We start from the raw sequence: 23,161 nt of genomic DNA on the forward strand, positions 1-23,161 counted from the left end.
TTAAGCTCTGTCTTTGCTCTCAGAATACTTTATTTCATGATAAGTCTCGGAATTAGTGCTTGACTAAAAAAAAAAAAACACAAAAAATTACCAAGAGAAGATATCTTTGAAATTCTCTAGAAAAGGTCTAGTTTTGCTCATGGGCAGGTATGGTTAGATCAGGTGCAGACTGAAGGCAGGAAGCAAGGGCATGGAAGGCAGCTTATACTGAGCAGACCTGAGTGGGGGTAGGGTGTGATCTCATCCATTTCTGTGGGGAGAACTTTAACCACAGTTTGGCTACTTTGCCCTGGCAGCAAGCTTACAGTAGATTAGCAGAGAAGCTATAAACACAGGGTGAAGATTATAACCCCAAAAAGCTAGAATCTCTCAGGACCTGGCCACATCCACTTGGAGTGTCTCAGCATGTTCTCAGCATCTCAGAGCACAGATGCAGCGCAGCCATTGCTGTCCTGCTAGTGCCTTACTGCTGCCTTTAGAGTTCCTCCCTGTTTCTTACCTCTTTTCCTTACAATTTCTGTATTCTCTTCCGCTTAGTTTACTCCTTTCCTTTTCACATTTCCCCTCCCAATTTTTAATGAGGTGGGAGAAATTTCCTGCAGTCTGTAAAGGAAGCTCAATAATACCATCCAGTCCTCCCCTCCCCCACCAAAAAAAGCAGACTACATTTGTTTTTTTTGCTAGTTTGTTTTCTTTGATTCTTCTTTGACAAAATGAGCAAAAAATTTAAACGGGCTCTAACAATAGAGAGCTTCTATACAGATAGAGAGTAGACTTTAAACCCCAAGGAGACTAAAAACAGACTGTCTCCAGATGAATCCCCAAAGGGGGATATGATCTGGTCCTCAACACACAAGACTCTAATAGAAGAAATTAAACAGGCTCTCACAAGAGAGTTAGAAGAAAAATGGGAAAAGGAAAGGGAAGCCTGGCAAGAGGGTATAAATAAGTCATCCCACTCATTTAAAGATAGAGTGGATAAAGAAATCAAATCCTTGAAATACAGTATTAGTGAATTGGAAAAAGAAAATAACTCTCTAAAAAATAAAATTGGCAAAATAGAAAAAAAAAATTCCATAGAACAAAACAACTCACTTAAAAACTCAATTGGACAATTAGAAAAAGATATTTAAAAAAGTGAATGAAGAAAATAATTCATTAAAAATTAGAATTGAACAAATGGAATTGAATGACTTGAGGAGACACCAAGAATCAGTCAAGCAAAACCAAAAAAATGAAACAATAGGAAAAAATGTCAAATACCTTCTTGGGAAAACAACAGACCTGGAAAATAAATCTAGGAGAGATAATCTAAGAATTATTGGACTTCCTGAAAAATATGATGAAAAAAAGAGCCTGGACACTATTTTCTAGGAAATTATCAAAGAGAACTGTCCAGATGTTATAGAAACAGAGGGTAAAATAGACATTGAAAGAATTTATCAATCACTTATTGAAAGGGACCCTAAAATCAAAACTCCAAGAAATATTGTGGCTAAATTCCAGAACTATCAGACCAAGGGAAAAATACTACAAGCTGCTAGAAAAAATCAATTCAAATATAGCAGAGCCACAATAAGGATTAGTCAGGATCACCAGTGTCCACATTAAAGGATTGAAGGGCCTGGAATCTGATATTCCGAAAGACTAAGGAACTTGGTATGCAGCCAAAAATAACTTCCCCAGCCAAAATGAGCATTTTTTTCCAGGAAAGAAGATGGACATTCAATGAAATAGGTGAATTTCATCTATTTCTGATGAAAAAACCGGAACTAAACAAAAAGTTTGATCTCCAAATATAGGGCTCAAGAGAAACCTAAAAAGGTAAAAAGAAATCTTAGGAACTATATTTCTGTTATAAAGATATATAAAGAACACATGTATAATTTGTTCTAGAAACTAGAGGTGGAAAGGAAATTGTACCAGAAAAAGGGTAAAAAAATTGTACCTAAAAATTGGGGGTACTATATCTCATGAAGAGGCAAAGAAAGCCTATTATATCTGAGAGAAAGAAGGGAAGGGGGTGAACATAGTGTGTATCTTACTTTCATCTTAAAGAGAAAAATATTAGACATACTCAATTTATGGTGAAATTTCTCCCACCTCATTGAAAAGTGGGAGGGAAAAGTGAAAAGGGAAGGACTAAGCTAAGTGGAAGAGAATACAGAAATTGTAAGGAAAAGAGGTAAGAAAGAGGGAGGAACTCTAAAGTAGAGGGGAATAAAGAAGGGAGGGCTGTGAGAAGCAAGTGATGCTCACAAGTTTAATACTGGGGAGGGGGGTGAGGGGAAAGAAAGGAGAAAAGCATAACTAGGGGTTAACAAGATGGCAAGTAATATAGAATTAGTAATTTTAACCATAAATATGAATGGGGTAAACTCCCCCATAAAGAGGAAGCAATTAGAAGACTGGATTAAAAGCCAGAATCCTACAATATGTTATAGGAAACACACTTGAAACAGTGCAATACATATAGAGTAAAGGTAAAAGGTTGGAGCAGAATCTACAATGCTTCAAGTGAAGTCAAAAAAGCAGGGGTAGCTATCCTGATCTCAGATCAAGCAAAAGCAAAAATTGATCTAATTAAAAGAGATAAGGAAAGGCACTATATTTTGCTAAAGGTATCATAAATAATAAAGCAATATCAATATTAAATATAGATGCACCAAGTGGTGTAGCATCTAAATTCTTAAAAAAGAAATTAAGAGAGCTGCAAGAGGAAATAGACAGCAAAACTATAATAGTGGGAGATCTCAACCTTGTACTCTTAGAATTAGATAAATCAAACCACAAAATAAATAAGAAAGAAGTCAAAGAGGTAAATAGAATACTAGAAAAGTTAGATATGATAGCTCTTTGGAGAAAACTAAATGGAGAGGGAAAGGAGTACACTTTCTTCTCAGCAGTTCATGGAACCTATACAAAAACTGACCATATATTAGGACATAAAAACCTCAAATTCAAATGCAGTAAGGCAGAAATAGTAAATGCATCCTTTCCAGATCACCATGCAATGAAAATTACATTCAATAAAAAGCCAGGGGAAAATAGGCAACAAATAATTGGAAACTAAATAATCTCATACTAAAGAATGATTGGGTGAAACAGCAAATCATAGACATAATTAATAACTTCACCCAAGAAAATTACAATAGCAAGACATCATACCAAAATGTGTGGGATGCAGCCAAAGCAGTAAGAAGGGGAAATTTCATATCTTTAGAGGCCTATTTGCATAAAATAGAGAAAGAGAAGGTCAATGAATTGGGCTTGCAACTAAAAATGCTAGAAAAGTAACAAATTAAAAACCCCCAGTCAAACCCTAAACTTGAAATTCTAAAAATAAAAGGAGAGATTAATAAAATTGAAAGTAAAAAAACCTATTGAATTAATTAGTAAAACTAAGAATTGGTTCTATGAAAAACCCCCAGCAAAATAGATATACCCTTAGTAAATCTGGTTTAAAAAAGGAAAGAGGAAAATCAAATTGTTAGTCTTAAAAATGAAAAGGGAAAAGTCGCCACTAATGAAGAGGAAATTAGAGCAATAATTAGGAGTTACTTTGACCAACTTTATGCCAATAAATTCGATAATTTAAATGAAATGGAAGAATACCTTCAAAAATATAGCTTGCTCAAATTAACAGAGGAAGAAATAAATTGGTTAAACAGTCCTATCTTAGAAAAGAAATAGAACAAGTTATTAATCAACTCCCTAAGAAAAAATCCCCAGGACCAGATGGATTTACAGGTGAATTCTACCAAACATTTAAAGAACAATTAACTCCAATGCTATATAAACTATTTGAAAAAATAGGGATTGAAGGAGTCCTACCAAATTCCTTTTATGACACAGACATGATACTGCTACCTAAACCAGGTAGGCTGAAAACAGAGAAAGAAAATTATAGACCAATCTCCCTAATGAATATTGATGCTAAAATCTTAAATAAAATATTAGCAAAAAGATTACAGAAAATCATCCCTAGGATAATACACTATGACCAAGTAGGATTTATAACAGGAATGCAGGGCTCATTCAACATTAGGAAAACTATTAGCATAATTAAATATATCAATAACCAAATTAATAAAAACCATATGATCATCTCAATAGATGCAGAAAAAGCATTTGATAAAATCCAACATCCATTCCTAATAAAAACACTTGAGAGTATAGGAATAAATGGACTTTTCCTTAAAATAGTCAGGAGCATATATTTAAAACTGTCAGTAAGTATCATATATAATGGGGAAAAACTGGAATCTTTCCCAGTAAGATCAGGAGTGAAACAAGGTTGCCCACTATCACCATTATTATTCAATATTGTATTAGAAACGCTAGCCTCGGCAATAAGAGTCAAGAAAGAGATTAAAGGAATCAGAGTAGGTAATGAGGAAAGCAAATAATCACTCTTTGCAGATGATATGATGGTATACTTAGAGAACCCCAGAGATTCTACTAAAAAGCTATTAGAAATAATTCACAACTTCAGCAAAGTTGCAGGATACAAAATAAATCCACATAAATCCTCAGCATTTTTATACATCACCAACAAAATCCAACAACAAGAGATACAAAGAAATTTCATTCAAAATAATTGTCAATAGTATAAAATATTTGGGAATCTATCTACCAAAGGAAAGTCAGGAATTATATGAGAAGAATAACAAAACACTTTCCACACAAATAGTCAGATTTAAATAATTGGAAAAATATTAAGTGCTGTTGGATAGGCCGAGCGAATATAATAAAGATGACAATACTTCCTAAACTAATCTATTTATTTAGTACTATACCAATCAGACTCCCAAGAAACTATTTTAATGACCTAGAAAAAATAACAGCAAAATTCATATGGAAGAACAAAAGGTCAAGAATTTCAAGGGAATTAATGAAAAAAAATCAAATGAAGATGGCTTAGCTGTACTAGATCTAAAATTATTTTATAAAGCAGCAGTCACCAAAACCATTTGGTATTAGCTAAGAAATAGACTAGTTGATCAGTGGAATAGGTTAGGTTCACAGGACAAAAGAGTCAATAACTATAGCAATCTAGTGTTTGACAAACCCAAAGATCCCAACTTTTGGGATAAGAATTCACTATTTGAGAAAAACTGCTGGGAAAATTGGAAACTAGTATGGCAGAAATTAGGCATGGACCCACACAACACCATATGGCAAGATAAGATCAAAATAAAGGACGAGATTATAAATAAATTAGAGGAACATAGGATAGTTTACGTCTCAGAGTTGTAGAGGAGGAAGGAATTTGTGACCAAAGAAGAACTAGAGATCATTATTGATCATAAAGTAGAAAATTTTGATTATATCAAATTAAAAAGCCTTTGTACAAACAAAACTAATGCAAACATGATTAGAAGGGAAGCAACAAACTGGGAAAGCATTTTTATCATTAAAGGTTCTGATAAAGGCCTCCTTTTCAAAATATATAGATAACTGACTCTATAAGAAATCAAGCCATTCTCCAATTGATAAATGGTCAAAGAATATGAACAGACAATTTTCAGATGATGAATTGAAACTATTTCCACTCATATGAAAGGGTGTTCCAAATCACTACTGATCAGAGAAATGCAAATTTAGACAACTCTGAAATACCACTACACACCTGTCGGATTGGCTAAGATGACAGGAAAAATTAATGATAAATGTTTGGAGGGGATGTGGGAAAACTGGGACCCTGATGCATTGTTGGTGGAGTTGTGAACGAATCCAACAATTCTGGAGAGCAATCTGGAATTATGCCTAAAAAGTTATCAAACTGTGCATACCCTTTGATCCAGCAGTGTTTCTACTGGGCTTACATCCCAAAGAGATACTAAAGAAAGGAAAGGAATCTGTATGTTCCAAAATGTTTGTGGCAGTCCTTTTTGTAGTGGCTAGAAACTGGAAAATGAATGGATGCCATCAATTGGAGAATGGTTGGGTAAATTGTGGTATATACATGTTATGGAATATTATTGTTTTGTAAGAAATGACCAGCAGGATGAATACAGAGAGGCTTGAAAAGATTTACATGAACTGATGCTGAGTGAAATGAGCAGAACCAAAAGATCATTATACACTTCAACAACAATACTGTATGAGGATGTATTCTGATGGAAGTGGATATCTTCGACAAAGAGAAGATGTAATTCAGTTCTAATTGATCAATGATGGACAGAATCAGCTATACCCAAAGAAGAAAGACTGGGAATTGAGTGTGAAATGTTTGCATTTTTGTTTTTCTTCCCAGGTTATTTTTTATCTTCTGAATCCAATTCTTCTTGTGCAACAAGAGAACTATACGGTTCTGCACACACATATATTGTATCTAGGATATACTATAACATATTTACCATGTATAAGACTGCCTGTCATCTAGGTGAGAGGGTGGAAGGAAGGAAGGGAAAAGTCAGAACAGAAGTGAGTGCAAGGGAAAATGTTGTAAAAAATTACCCATGCACATGTTCTGTCAATAAAAAGTTATAGTAATAAAAAAAGGGTCATTTTCACAAATATTAGTTGAATTTAAGATTAAGTAAGGAAATAAAAAAGCTGAAAAGCTGAAAAAAAGTATCCTGGTACTTTGCTCATTCATTCAACAAAAGATTTAGCTCCTGATATCATATCATTTAGAGCTGGAATGGACCTTGGAATGGACCATCAGCTATAAAAGAAGCCATTTTTGTTGTTTCCATGAGCCAACACTTCCTTCATAGTCAAATCCAAATACCCTGTGACACTGAATACTTATGCTTAATGTAGAAAATATCTTTAAATTACAAGCCATGATAATAATGTCTTCTATTCAGAGGTGCATCTTCTGTCCATAAAGAACCCTGGGATACTACATTGTATACCTGTAACCTGAGAAAACATAGACAAACAATAAACACTTGGATATGCTTCAGATCCAGGTGAAAGAGGGGAGAATGAGAGAGAGTGAGAGACAGAGATAGAGACAGTGACAGAGAGAGCAATACTCAGGAAGAGAGAGAGAGGGACAGAGACAGAGAGAGACAGAGAGAGACAGAGAGAGAGAAAGAGAGAGAGAGAACATACTACATGAAGATGTGCATTATTATACTGTAGCTACTGAATAATTTATTCTTCTAATTTATGCTTCTCAAGGGACACAGCAGGTGCTATTTATTTCATCTTCTACTCTATGATCTCTTTCTCTGCACATCCTGGATTTAATTGAGATTATACAAATCACTGTTTTCTTTTGAACAAGAGACTTCCAAAGCTACCTTTGAATGTATCTATCATATAATAGATTCAACTCATACATGAGTAATGTTTTCATGTTTTAAATTCAATGTAAACAATTAAGCCTATCTTGCATAACTCAGAGTTAAAAAGCACAAATTTTGAGATGAATGCTTCCGTTGTAAGTTACCAGAAGAAAGATTCCAGTTCCTTTTTCACTAATAGATGGTAACACAGACCTGTGTCCATCCCCATCAAGTGTTGCCTGCTTCTACCACCACTTAGAAAAGATGTTGATCCTGTTCCTGAGAGGAGACTCCCAGGTTAGGCTACTTGTTGTGGGGCTACATTTTTGTGGTTGTTTCCTCTAATATATACATGTTAAAATACATACACACACATACATACATACACTTCTAAAGGGAAAAAAAAAAACTAGATATATATGAGAAGAGCTCAAATTTATATAGTACATTATGATTACCAAATGAATCATAGGATTTTAGAAGCGGCTGATTTGCTCAGTGGATCTAAAGTTAAGAGGATCTGAGTTCAATTCCTGCCCTCAGATACTTACCATCTGTGACCCTGGGCAATTATTGAACCTCTGTTTTCCTAATCTACTAGGAAAAAAAAATCAAACTACCGCAGTATTTTTGCCAAGAAAACCCCATACTGGGTGGCAAAGAGTTAGACGTGGCTGAACAACAAAATTTCTAAGCAAGGAGCCTAATAAATGATTTATTTTAACCCTCCTAATTTACCCTTCATCCCCTTTTCAGACTATAGAATCATAAAATAACAAATTTAGAGTTGGAAAAGATACTGAATGTCATTTAGTTCATTCTTCTATGTGCTCCCTAACTAGATAATTCCTAACCTCTTGCAATCTGACTTCTGACTCAAATTTGACTTAACTGAAATTACTCTCTCTAAGATTATGAAGGATCTTTTTTTTTTTTTTTAAATATAGCTTTTTATTTACAAGATATATGCATGGGTAATTTTTCAGCACTGACAATGGCAAAACTTTTTGTTCCAAATAAAGGATCTCTTAAGTGTTAAATCTCATGGTCTTTCTCAAACTAATCCTGATTCCTCTACACTATAGAGTTTCTGCATTTTTTTTTTTCTTTTCTGGGTTATTTTGACACTATTCTGAAATGGTTCTCCTCTCTCAGTCTCCTTTTTAGGATGAGCATCTACAGTTACCTCTTCTACATCAAGAAGATTAAAGACATGATGCTCCTTTGATCTGGAAAATCTACATAAAAAATTTTGGTCCTCCCTTTGTACCAGAGAAGTCTGAATTATTATGGCATTTAAAGAGGAAATATGTTGATATTATCCATATCCATATCCATAACATATATGTTATGCATTTCTAGTTTAAAACCTTTTTCTTTGTCATCTCTTGGTCTTTGCATGTCTTCTGTAGCTTCTGCAAAACTCTCCCCAAATTCTCATTTAATTTCTCGTGCCAGCCTGTGATATATTGAAACTGCTGTGGAAAAAATTGCAATGTGAAAGGGATAACTCTCTCCTTTTACTGATTTAATCAGCTAACATAATTTCAAATATCATCTCTATGCAGATGACATCAAAGTCTCAATATCTATCCCTAATTTTTCTACTGAATTCTACTCATAAAGCATCAGTGACCTGAGAGATAGATGTCCCTCAGTCATTTTGAGCTGATGTTTAAAATGAAATTTGCTATCTTTCTTCTTATTTTTCCCTCCTCCTATAAAATTTCCTTTTTTTTGGTTGAGAGCAGCACCATTCTTCCATTCACTTAAGTTCATGATCCCAGAGTAATCATTAATTTTACCCTATTCCTCATTTAATCATTTGTCAAACGTTGGCAGTTTTTCCTCAATAATATCTTTTATATCTATCCCTTTTTTCCATTCATATTAATGGTACCGTAGTATAGGCCTTCACTATTTCCTCTACTAGATTACTGTTACAAAGTACCTAGTTCTCTACCACCCCCATTCTCTTTCCAAGATGATAGTATGTTTAATAAGAGTTTTACAACTTCAATTATATTTTTACTCATAGCTTCCCTCAGATACACCCAATCCATAGGTAGCACTTAGGATGCTCTGAATCTTTTAAATATTTTATTTTTTCCCAATTACATGTAAAAATAAATTTTAACATTCATTTAAATTTTTTTTGAGTTCTAAATTCTTTTCCTCTCTCTCCACCTGGTTGCTTACTCCTCTCATTGAGAAAATAAACAATTTGATAAAGATTATACCTGCAAAGCATCCAGTTCTCACTTTTTGTGTCTTACAATCCATCTGTTACAGGATTTTCAGAATAATGTACATAAACACACATTTGTGTCTAATTGGGTCTCAATTGTCCATATAATAAAATGTAAATTCTTTAGCCTACTGTATTTAGTATTTAGACTTTCATATACCTCCATATGTAGAATGGAGTGCTGAAACCCACAAAAGAAGGAGTTTAAACCCTTACTAGGGATCTTGAGCTTGCAGTCTTTTTTATCCCCTAGCACACAGAAAAAAAGAATTCTGATTAATTTAGACTCGACTAGGGAAGAAGATGCTACCCTGAGATAGACTTTAGAAAATACCAAGAGATATGGAAACAGTGATGGTGATCTCCCCTTCCCAATCTGAAAATAAAGGAAATCAACCATGGAAACAAGAATCACTTTAATCTGTTTATAGCAGGTTTGTCTTTTATGAGCAAGCTTCTGATCATGAAGAATAGCTTCAAGGAAGAGATGGCCAATGTGTTTTTCTCCCAGATGCTGAGGAAACTCTGAAAGATTTCTCTCTTTAGCTTTGCCTCTCCTGTGAATTATGATTCACAGGTATTTTTATATGATTGATTTCTCACTATTCCCTATATTGTTTCTTCATCCTGATTTGGCTTTCTCCTTATATAAAATCTATAGTTGGTCATGAAAGTACTTTGTACATTGATTATAGAGAAGTTCAGAGAAGCACTAATGACTAGCTAAAATTCATGCTAGATTACAATTTCCATTGCCAGAGTTCTGCATGGTACTAGAACATAGGTAGTGCTTAATAAATGTGTGTTGATTGACTGTTTGCTTCTCTGACTAACAGAGAATTTCCTAAGTTAGGGATTCAGGAACTATGTCATGATTTTAAAAAAAATTATTAATGATACTATATACCTACAAATATGAACAATTGAAATTGAACCTGAGATTTATAATTGCCTGTAGTCTAGCTGTAGTACATGTTTTCAGGACATTATCTCAACTTTCATTTTCAGTGACAAGTTGGGTTCCTGGAATGTAGCTGCTATGTTTCGCTTAGGATTACTGATAGGGGGGATCTGGAGGATGTTCTCTCTAATACTGTAGCCTATTATTTTGCTTCTTTCCATGACTTTCTGTTACCAGTTTGCTAGAGTCATTTAGCTTTAGAAAAAGATAGCTAAGAAAGAATTGTAAGAATAGTTAATTCAATCTTTCTATTCTGGTAATAAATGACCTAATTGCTTATGCGATTTATAAGCAAAAAGCTTTCTTTATTTTTTGGGGGGATGGTAATTAAACACATGTTGGGACCTTCTCTAGTAGGAGATTCCAGATAGTGGGGGCTAAACCTCATGAGTATGGCTAGATAAAGAATCAAACAATGGGCTGTGTGATCCTGAGCAAGTCACTTAACCCCAATTGCCTCAGGGAAAAAAAAAAAAGAATCAAACAATGTAGTGTAGCAACAGGAGTGAGGCAAAACAGCAAAAGTAGGGCAAGGTTGTCAAGTGAGAAAAGGTCTATTCAGAGAAGGGATTCTTGTCTGGGCCTGTTGGTGCTTGCCCAGGCTCAGGCACCATCAGTTCTGTGACTTAGCTATAGCAATGTTCATCCAGAGAGTGAGCCCCAAAGATCATTGTTATACCAAGCTCTGGGTAATTTGCTTGCTGGGACTGTGCTGTGGAAAACAGGGGGTCACCTAACAGTAAAAAGAGAGGAATAAAAAGAGGGGCGGTCTTGGATTCTCACAAAAACATCCCTCAATAGTTGGTGACACATTCTTCAACAAGTTTGAGGGAAAGTGGATTTAAGCTTAGAGAACACATTTGGTAAAACATGTTAACTCATAACTCTCAAAAGTCCTTTAGATTCTCTAGATGTTCACCTTAGGCATGGTATAGGGTTTTTCTATTATCATTTTTTCCCCTGATGATCTTTTTTGTAGAACCTTAAATCTACATCTAATTTGTCTCTGGCTTATGATGCAAATATTAAAGTCAGATATTCCAGGGATGCTGCTGAAATATTGATGGGAAGATGAGGAGTTTAAAATTCTTTGAATCTTTTAAAACACACAAGGTCCTCTTCCAACCCAGGTAGAGAAAAGAGGTTGACGCCTTCTCCCACCCAAGGGGGTTTGATAAGAATGCATTCTTTTGCATCACTACTAATTTGAATTTTTTTCTCCAGTTAGATAATAAATATGTTTAATTAAAAAAACAATTAATTAATTATTATTATTATTATTTTTTACAAAGCATATGCATGGGTAATTTTTCCAACACTGACACTTGAAAAACATTTTGTTCCAAATTTTCCCCTCCTTTCCTCCACCCCCTCCTGTAGCTAGCAGGTAGTCCAGTACATGTTAAATATGTTGAAATACTTATTAAATCCAATATATGTATACATATTTATACAATTATCTTGCTGTGCAATAAAAATTAGATCAAGAAGGAAGGAAAAGAAAAACTGAGAGAAAACAAAATGCAAGCAAATAACAACAGAGAGAGAATGCTATATTGTACTAACTTGAATTTTCAAGCTCAACCAATTCAATGCTTTTATATAGACCCCAAAGGGCATAAGAAAGTCCTTTTTCCAATCTGATTTCTATTGAATCTCCAGGCCTCAGCTGATAAATATTTTTGGAGGTAACATTGTCATCTACTTTAAGTGGAAATGGGATAAGTTGATTTTTTGAGTCATTGACTTCTACCTTTACTATGACAAGGTGTAGTGAATTAAGTTTTAAGTTGCTGGGAAGAGAGGAGGGAGGAGGAAAGAAGAAGGTAGGAAGAAGAGAGAGACAGAAAGAGGAAGAGAAAGTCGTGGAGAACTTGGGCAAGAAAATCTTGAAGGAAGAGAGAGAGGAATAAGGAGATAATAGCTAAGCTGGGCCTACAAGGGCATGGACTTTATTTATAAGAATTCAGATTTACTCTTTCCAGAAAGAAGGAAGAAATCAGAAAAAAATGTCTATCATCCAGTCAATTTTTTCCCCCCACTACTGTGACATTTGCTTATTATACTAACATTTAAGGTTGTCTGCTGACTACCTTTCCTATCTTATACAAGAGGGAAGAGTGGGGAGGAGCTGATAAGCTATTTGAGTGTCTTAAGCCTCAGTTTGTTAATGGCATGTAAGATTTTTGTTTTCTGTAGGGTATACTACCCATGCTCAAATACCATATTGTATGTTGAGTGACTTGTAGGATTTGAGGACCCTACCCAAAAGAGATCTATGTTGGGATTCAGTGGATCCTAGATCACATGTAATACAGTTTTTCTAGACTTCTCGAACAGACATTTTACACTCATCTCAGATCTATACTAAGCAACTCACAAAGTCCAGATTTTCTGGCTAGCCAGATATACCTACTTCCTTTAGGTTGAAAATGATCTGGTCAATAATTATCTCCCCTTGTCCTACCAGCTTCTGCAATTCCCTCCTACTGGGAAATCAGAACAACACAGGAATCTAGGAATTCTCAAACTCACAAAATAGTTACTACATAATTCTGTATATCTATTTCTCATGATCAAAAGAAAGAACCAAAAGAGAAGACATAACCAAAGATGTGAGATCCAGTTTCATGAACTCTAGTTTCAGGCTTTCTGCCTGTCTATCTATCTATCTGTATATATTATCACTGCTGTGGTCTGAGTTTCTCCCTCACACTGTTGCTGGGAGTAGAGGTGTTAGAAGACCCCTTACCTTGTTGAAAGCCCAAAAGAGAACTGGTATTAGATATGTCTCAAGAGTAGCCTGAAAAAGAAGGGTGGACCTTTTTGTGTGTGTGTATTAATTTTTTGTATTTTATGTAACACATTCGGTTTTTTTTTTCTCTCTCTCACTTGATTCCCACAGAATTGAACATCACTTCGCTTTGATTCTTAATTTCTTTATCTATAAAATGGTGATAATAATGTCTATAATACTTCTCTTGGGCAGTTGGGTGGTACATTGAATAGAGTGCTAGGCCTGGAGGCAGCAAGTTCAAATATGGCCTCAAATACTTACTAGTTGTATGACCCTAGTCAAGTCACCTAACCCTATTTGCCTCAGTTTACTTATCTGTCAAATAAGCTGAGATTCCCCCCCTTATTTTGAATTTTTAAAAATGGCCATTTCATGGTTTGCTATGTTCAATAGTAAAAGGTACCAAATTAGATGTATCTTAAAAATATTAATCCCATATTTAGACTGAATATTCTTTTTTATATATATTAATGTCAGTAGAAGAAGATGAGAGGGATCATTCTTTAACCCCATTATACTTAGATAGCTTTATTTATTCTAAGTTCAGTTGTTGTAGTAAATTTTCTCTTCAAACTATTATGCATTTGTCCTTCACAAAATTATTATTTATTTTAAAAAATAGGATGAAATATTTTATAATTAAATTTAGATATAATTGTTGAACATTTTAAATGATATTCTGTAAGTATTCATGGATTATTCCATTAAAATATATTACAGGCATTTTTTGGAAGCTGGTTTATTATATTGTAATTGATAAAATAACTTATTTTAAGCAATACACATATATTATGGTACTTTAGATTTCCACACACATAACTGCAAGTTTACACACTTCATTTTTGATTGCAGTAGGAAAACATAAATCATCTATATCAAGAGCCTATTCCAGCTGAATATGTTGACGGCAGGTTTTGCCCACTTTGCCTAACTGGTGCTGAGTCAAATTTGACTTTATTTTTGAATATCCCATTAAATAATCATTAGGCTGCATTTACTGTCAGTTGAATGAATTTCACTATCTTGCTTTTATTGAATTTGATCTGATTTTGCTGTCATTTAAAAATGTGGAAATCTTATGCAGGTGTTGTATTGAAAAACATCCAATAATTTTGCCCATTTCTTGCTAACCCAATGTTTCTAATATTCTATTTTGAGGGATGTTGAGTCTTAGATACCTAAGTGGGGAGTTAAGGAATACTATGGAGCATAGGTATTGGAAATTTGGGGAATTAACAGGCCCACAGGGAAAGGATCTGAGCATATGGAAGGGTCATAAGCTGATTCAATTTGAGGTCCAAGGAGATAAAGTGTGAGCTGAGGTCAAAGGGGAGTGTTCACCAAGCCAATTAAATAGGGAACTATGAATTAAATTCCAAAGTGGGATTGAAGAAAGGCCTCATGTACCAAGGTCAGGGCTGGGATAGGTGGTATTATGAAGTGGAAATGACTGAGTTTATTTCATAAATAATTTCATCACCACTAAACTTTCTCTGCCCTGTCCTCATTTTCTCTGCTTTGTCTTTATAGCTATTTTAGTGCCTGTAAAGTCATGGCTAGTTTAATTTGGTGAAACACTTGACTTGAAGTGTGGCTATGGAGATGAGACACAGTAGCAGATTCTTTCCCACTTGGTATGTTTCTGGAACAGGGCTGTCAGGAATGCTTTTTGGAGATTTCTAAGAGAAAGAACCTAAAAGCACTTCTTTTTTCTATTAAGCACAAGGGAAGAAAACTTGCAGATTTCTAGGTTCCATCTTCTCTACAATGGCCTTCTCTACCTTCCAATGGTTTTAGACTGTTGGAATCACAAGCCAAGAAACAGTAATTTACCTCCATCCCAACTTCATTAAAGTACTGATGGAGTATACACAGGGGGACTATAGAACTGACCAAGGAAGCTTGGTATTTCCTCTCACTTGTCTGATAAGGTGGGATTGACTCAATGTTGATATCTCTGTTAAACTGAAGAATGATTTCTTCTCCTTTCTGGAGAAGGAAGCTGATTCTACCTTTGGGACTGAAAGAACCAGGTTCTTTCTATCCAAATAGACTTCCTTACTATCCCTCATTTTACTTTTCTTATTATCATTTTATTCCCCTCTTTATGTAAAAGCAAATTTAGTGGCTATTAAATACTTGATTAATATTGCATGAATAGAGTTTGAGGGGAGAGTTTGGGATCTTTGTCATGAAGTAGGAGGCATATGTCTTAGGAAAAACTACCTGATTTGGCAGTTGGGTAATTATTGGTAACTTTGGAAACAGAAGAGGAAAGGATTAAAAGGATAGCAATCTTTTTGTATACATGGTATTCTAAAAGTCTCAATACAGTTTTAAGCTTTATTGGTTTAAAATTATACTAAGACACACTGTATAGTTCTAGACACCTAATCATATTTTAGATGACCAATGTATGCTAAATTTTTCCAGTGATATATTGCATAGTTGTCACCACTCTTTTATAAAATCTGCATTGATCAATATGTCAAGACTCCCATTCTGTAATTTCTGGTGGCAATGTGCTGACCCTGAACCATTATCATAGGACCTTCCATTTTTCTTAACCAATTTTTATGACTCAGCCATTTATCTATTGCTTCTTTGGCAACATATTGTTGGTTGAGTTTATTTAATTGCCTCCCATGGAACATCTTCAGATTCTACTCCTGAACCTTAGCCATTTCATAGGCTCCATTTGGAGATAAACCACTTTCAGTTACATTCAGCAAATCAAATAGCATATATTGGTTGTCAGCTCTTGGCATTATTGCTTTGTAAAGAGATGTTTGTTCTTAAAAGTATATTTGTATATTTTTAACCTGTTTATCATAAAATCTGAGAACATTTCTCAGTTCTTTTCCTTCTTTTGTGAAGGAAATGCTCAGCTTTCTATACTCCCTAAGGCTGACAAATCATATATTTAATTAGCCTTATATGAATTTTGTTCAGAAATGTTTTAGATCCACTCTTGTCCATTTTATTTTTCCAAAAGTGATGAAAGAGTTAAGTAATATAGCAGTCATCTCAGGGAATATGTACCCATTGTTATAACTGAAGTGTTTTTCAGTTGTCTTGGATTGTTCCTGTCTCCATTTGAAGTGTTCTTGGCAAAGATACTGGAGTGGTTGGCCATTTTCTCCTTCAGCTCATTTTATAAATGAGGAAACTGAAGTAAACAGGGTTAAATGGCTTGCCTGGAGTCCCATCGTTTGTAAATGTCTGAGGCCAGATTTGAGTCTTCCTGCCCCTAGGCTTGTCACTCCATGCACTATGGCGCCACCTAGCTGCTCTGTGTATCTATAGGTCCCCTGGAAACATAGTAGCTCATTGTTTAAGCTTCAGGGAGAGGGTAAACTTCTTGGATATTATTTGTCACTATGTGGCACTCCTGCACTGACAGGGCTTGGCATTGGAGAATGAGATGGAAAACCCTGAGTGGTCTCTTAGTCTTGGAGAGGAGTCTGGGTGCTACATCTATTAAAAAAAGGAAATAATTACTAGCTTGGACCTCTTTGTTGCAATTCTCTAGTTCATAAGATGTGACACTTAATATCACGACTCTCCTGCCACTATTCTGGAGCTAGGCAAGTTTGTACCTACTCCCTTGGCAGTCCTTGCCTTCTTAAATATATGATCTTGCAAAATTAAAAGGCTTGTAAGTTTGTGAGTGCTACAGCATCTTTGTGGACAGGATATACAATTGGTAGCAGATGGGACATCAGTCAGAGGTAGGAAGTGACAAAGGAAACTCCTGCGGCAGAGAAGTCAGAAAGAATACCAAGAAGAAAGACCCAGGCTTGGCTGTTTGATAGGACAGTGCCAAACCAAAGTGAAAAATAAAATGCCTGATCAGTAGTCTTGCAAAACCACTTGACGTTATAATTAGGCTTAAACATTAGTGTCCAAGGCAACTGTAATTAAAGTTATAAGTTAAATCATTAGGATTCTATTAGTCCTATTAGTTCTGTTGATATATACACTGTGATCTCTAATGTTTAGGTTTCTTTTTTGTGAGAAGGAATAACTTATCTATACAATAACTGATATTCATATTGTATGCTGAGTTCCTATTTCACTCTGTTGGGGGTCCTAGATATGAGTAAGTAAACAAATATGTATATAAGTAAACTTGTCCTAATGAATTGCGGTAAAAACTTAATAAGGTAATAAATGTGAGAAAATGTTCTCAGGGACATGGTTTTTAGAGCTGAACCTCGTCCTACACCATTTAGTTGGTACCCCTGGGCTCCCTGGAAATATCTGTAAACTCTAAGAACATGATGACTCATTACTTGAACTCTGGGGGCATGACAACCTTCCTGGATACTTGACTACATAGTAGTAGACCTACATTGAAGGGACTTGGCATTTGGATAGTACAAGACCTGGAGAAAAGACAGTTTCAGTGAGCTCAATCTGCCAAGTGTCTTAATGCTAGATAAGGCATTAAATAAGGATGTGAGTATGTATTAAAGAATAAACAACATATAGCTCACAGCATCACAAGCACATTTCAAATCTAGGACTCTATTGACTCCAAAGCTTGTAAACCATGATACCTTGAAAACTTCAAGGAAAGTAGAGAGCACTGTGGGTAGAAATAGTCAGCTAAAAGAGGTCCCATGGAAAAGGCAGGGTATGATTGGGACCATTGGATAGGTTGACTAGAGGTTACAAAGCATTCAATTTATGAAGAACAGCAAGAGCAAAACTCAGAATTGGGAATGAACATCCTGTTTGGTTTTATGGGAGCAAAAGGTGCATAGTGGAGGAGGAGTAAGAGATAAGATTGAATAATTTGTCTGGAATCAGATTGGAAAGAATTTAACAAGGCTAAGAAGATTTCAGGTAGTGAGGCGTCATTGGAGTAGAAATCTGCTATTAAAGTTCGAGGTGGGTGTTATTTAGTCTAGCACACATTTCATCTGCACATTTTCCTTAATATTTTACATCTTTAGCACTACCACTTTTTTTTTCAATATAAAAAAATGAACTATACCCACAAAGCTTAAAGAAGTTCTAATCATACATTTTTTCAATGCATACTGAATTCATCCTCCCCCTCCCCCCAGAAACACTCTTGTTCCTGCTTTGAAAGAAAAACACCCACAGCTTCTTGTAACTCAGCTTATGGTGTTCAACATTACTGGTTTATGGAGGCATGGTGAGAACAAGCACTCAGGCATGGAGAATAGGTTTGATCAGAACAAGAAAAAATACTTCAAGTATAATAGTTAAAAGTAAGACCTCAGTTTTTAAGTATGCAATTCAAACCTGGGAAAAGATTTCACAGGGATGTAGAAAACTGAAAATAAATCAGGTTATTTTCATGGTATGTAAAATAGGCCACAGAATTTTGCAGATCAGGTGAATGTTGTCATGATGAGAATCCTGATTACAAAGGTTTGGATGCAGTGAAAATCAAATCACATTTGGGGGTATGAGGAGGGGAATGATCTGCAATAAAAACCCTATATAATATGGTAAATCTAGGTGGTAATTGTTATTTCTATCACCAATACAAAGAGGGATCAATTCTCAGTATTTATTTATTTGATAACATACCAAAATATAATGTGATTACTTAAAAGAATATCATAATTATTCTGAAGCATATATGTATGTATATAATTATAACAATATTTTTATTTAATTTTACATTTTAATATATACATTGTATATTTATATTTATATATACACATACATTATACATACATAATACATACATACAAAAATACACATATATACATGTATACACACATATTACCCCATCTTTCCTTTTCTAGTTAATATCAGGCAAAATAAATGCTGTCTTTTTTTCCCCAGTCATTTCTGACTCTTTGTTACCTCATATGGGGTTTCCTTATGGTAAAGATACTGAAGTACTTTGTCATTTCCTTCTCTAGTTCATTTTACAGATGTGAAAACTGAGGCAAATGGATTTAAGTGATTTGCCTAGAGTCATAGAGCTAAGTGTCTGAGGTCAGATTTGAATTTAGGAAAATAAATCTTTCTAACTCTAAACCTGGCACTCTATCAACTGCACCACTTGGCCTAGCCAAATCAACTAAATAATCAGTATTTATTCTGTGGTTATGAAAGACAAGGAAATTTCTTTTCATTCTGAACCTATTTCATTTAGCCAGTATCTATCTGATTCACAGGAGTCTGTATAGAAATTTGCCTTCTTATATATGTGTGTGTATAGAGAAATTTTGTTTTTAATTTATTAGGAATTTATCGTGATTTTGCTGTTTGTGACAATCCATAATTCCAGAGATTATTCTCTTCTCATCAATTTTAGACTGTGAAAAGCAGCACTAGCTGAAAGGTTGAGAAGGTGGAGTGTGAGGTTGTAAAAGAGCCCACCTAACAGACTATCCTCTCCTTCAGAAATGGAATTTTAAAAAAGAAAAGGAAAGGAATAGGGAAAGAAAGGATTATTTTGCTCACAAAAAAGCAATTTTTTTTAAAAGTCACAAATTTAGAGTTGGAAGAGATCTAAGAGGCCATCCAGTCCAACTCCTTCAGTTGACAAATGAGAAAACTGAGTCCAGAAGAGTTTAAATGACTTGTTAAAAAGACATATATACTTTAGCAAAGAAAGCTATAATTTGAACCCAAGTTTTCAAGTGGTGGGACCCTGGGCAAACTACTTAAAGGCTTCATGTTGAAGTTTCCTTCTCTCTAATGTAGGGGAGTTAGATTTAAAGAGCTTTAAGATCTTTTCTTGCCCTAAATTTATAATTCTATAATCCTGTGTATAAAAAAGGAAAGGACAAAGAAACGAATAGTCTTCTAAGTTTAACTGGGTAGGAAGTTTTGGCATGATTTGTTTTTCATTGACTTTCAATAAGTCATATTCAAACTTTTCCCATGTTTTCTAATGAAAGTTGTATGAGTAAAATCAGTATTTTGGTAAGTGATCTTTTTATTTCTTAAATGCTTATAATATTTTTCTTTTTATCAGTGAACTCTGGAGTTTTGAGACAATATATCTCAGTGAAATCTGACATTTCAGAGATCATCCAGTAAAATAATAAAAATAAATACTCCAACATGACAAACAATTATTATGGATTTAAAATTCCAAAGAAAAAGCACAGAAGAAAAAAATTAAATTTTAATTAAACTTGCCCCTGGCCTAAAACCCCAAATTGGATTTGGGACAAGAAACATCTAATGTATTATAAGCATTTTTAAAGGAAATGAAGAAAGATCTCATGTCAGTAAAGAATGATTTGGCAGTTGATGTGAGAGATCTGTCTTTAGTAAATATGGAACAAAACTGATAATAAAAGTCAACACCATAAGAAAAAGTGTTGGAGAAGTTTAATAAAGGAGTGGAATGAATGAAAAATAGAGTTTCTCAGCCTGGAAGGCAGATGAATAGAAGGAAAAATACTTGTGGCAAAATAAGATCAAAGGAAAGCTCAAGTGGAAAAAGATGTGAAAATGGTAAGAAATAACAAGGAAAGAAAAGAAGAAAAAAGAAAAGGGGAGGAGGAAGGAAGAAAGGAAGAAAGAGGGAGGGAAGACAGAAAGAAGGAAGGAAAGAAGGAAAGAGAGAAGAGAGTAATGAAGGAAGGAAGGAAAAGAGGAAAGGAGGCAAAGAAAGGCAATAATTAGGAGTGTGATAGAGTCAATTTATACTGGCTCTGTTTAATCTTTAGTGTCAGTGCTTACACTTTGGCAATCAGTAAATGGGACAAATTTGAGCTTACTTTATTATTTTGTTGATTTTATATACTTAAGAAAGTGAAAAAAATATTAATAATGTGGATTAAACTTGTGTGTTACCTTATTCTCCCCTGGAGATCCAGTTATCAAATATTTACCTACATACCCTCATAAGAATAATATAAATATTTGAAACAAGGTAAAAGTCAACAAATTTAAAAGAAGAACCTAAACTTTGATAAAATCACTCAGGAGAATTTCCCAGAAATGGTAAGGTCAAAAGACATACTAAAGACCATAGTTTATAGTGGACAGTCTCAGAAATGTTAGATTCAGCTAACCCTGATATATTTTCATCAAACTCCAAAGCTTCACTTAGAGAAAATATGACCAACAGTTAAGAAAATAAAACGAAAAAAAAAACCCAACTTATCAAAAGTGTCCAATTTGAATTGTGCAGTACTATTATAAAACCTTTATGAGAAAATACAAAAAATGGAAAATTGGACTTCACTCCAGGATTTTTTATCCAGATAAACTAGAAATTTTATTCAAAGATTAACAATAATATTCTTGATTCTTCATAAATTTGCAAGGGTTCACAATTAGAAGAAAAATGACCCAAAATTTTGATATGCAAATCAAATATGCAAAGCTCCCTGGGAACTTTGAAGTGTCTACAACAAGAGGCAATTTTAGATTTGATAAGCAGATCAATTGTGAATATCAGTTGTTCAGATAATTCTAGCCTTATAGCTCTGAGTCATTAGTTCATGTAAAATGTTACATAGATTTATTGAAACCACATTGGAGGTGTTATTAGTTGAAATTTTCTTAAGTGAGAAGTTCTGACTGGGAAGGAGATTTATTAGGAATGTTAATGTAACAATGGTCTAGATAATCTGTATTATAGATACTAACTATGATCTGTGGCAGTCTCAAGGAATTGGGGGAGGAGAGGATACATTTAAAAGACACTCAGATTTCCATGTATTTTAGAATTAATAAAATGATGGCAGCCTAAAGATATCACCAAATGTGTTCAAGGTATGAGAAATCACAATTCAGAAGGGGCATCAAAGTGCCAAAAGTTGAAATGAAACCATCAGAGAAGTCTAGTAAGGTAAAAAGAGGTTTCACACAATTACAAAATGCCTGTGAGCAAGGTAGCATTGATTGGCAATTAAAGGTCATAAATTCACTTGGAAAGATTTATAACTAGAGATCAATGAATAAAGAGAGAAAACACTTATAAACAATATTAAAATAACAACATAAGTAAAGGGAAGAAGGATTGAAAAGAACTACTTATGAACATCATAAATGTTGAATAAAAAAGATGAAGGAGGAGAGGGGAGAAAGAGTAGGTCATTTTTACAAATAATACTCCAAGTTGGAATAGGGAAAAAAAGATGGATAACAAGTAGTGAAAATAAAAACATATTGTTAATTGAATCCACCAAGAAATTGGGTTTAGTGTTTCGGGTGGGTGCCAGAGCAAAGATTTGCATTTGTACAGAAAGGAGGAGAAAAAGTATGAACAGTAAGAAAACTAGCAAAGGCAATTGAACTAGTCTAGAAACCAGATCAATCTATGTTTATATTTGTGAAGGGCACTATACTAATACCATGAGTTCTCATGTCATGGGGGATAGCTTCCATAGGTGAAAAGAAAATTGCCCAGCACCCAATTGTGAAAAGGGCTCCAATGTGTATTGATATAACTCCTGGCAATGACAATAACCTATGACTTCAGTTATTTCTCTTACTAGTCTTGATTTATAAATTCTCTTTTAGGGATACAGAATGCCTTCTTTCCTGTACACCACGGCTGGAGTTGATAAGAAGCAGATAATCTTCCATTTCTAAAAAAGGGATAAACTCTTCTTTCCAATTCTCACCCAAAGCCACAATTGTTAACTTTCAAAACTCAGCATTTTGAGAACTACCAACTTTTTTATTTAGTCAGTCATTCAAAAAGCATTTATTAAGCACTTACTAAGTGCCAGGCTCTGTGTTAAACATTGGAGACTTAACAGAAAATCTAATATAGTTCCTACTGTCAAGGAGTTTATAATATTAAAAAATAGCAATTTACAAACATTTATGAACAAGAAAAATTGGGGATAACCAAAAAGGGAAATGCCAAAAAGGCAATTGGGAAAGGCAATAGAAAATAGTATTTAAACTGGGACTTGTTGAAAACAAGGAAAGTCAGGAAGTAGAAA

Source organism: Sarcophilus harrisii, chromosome 3 (assembly GCF_902635505.1).
Source record: "Sarcophilus harrisii chromosome 3, mSarHar1.11, whole genome shotgun sequence".
NCBI lineage: Eukaryota > Metazoa > Chordata > Mammalia > Dasyuromorphia > Dasyuridae > Sarcophilus > Sarcophilus harrisii.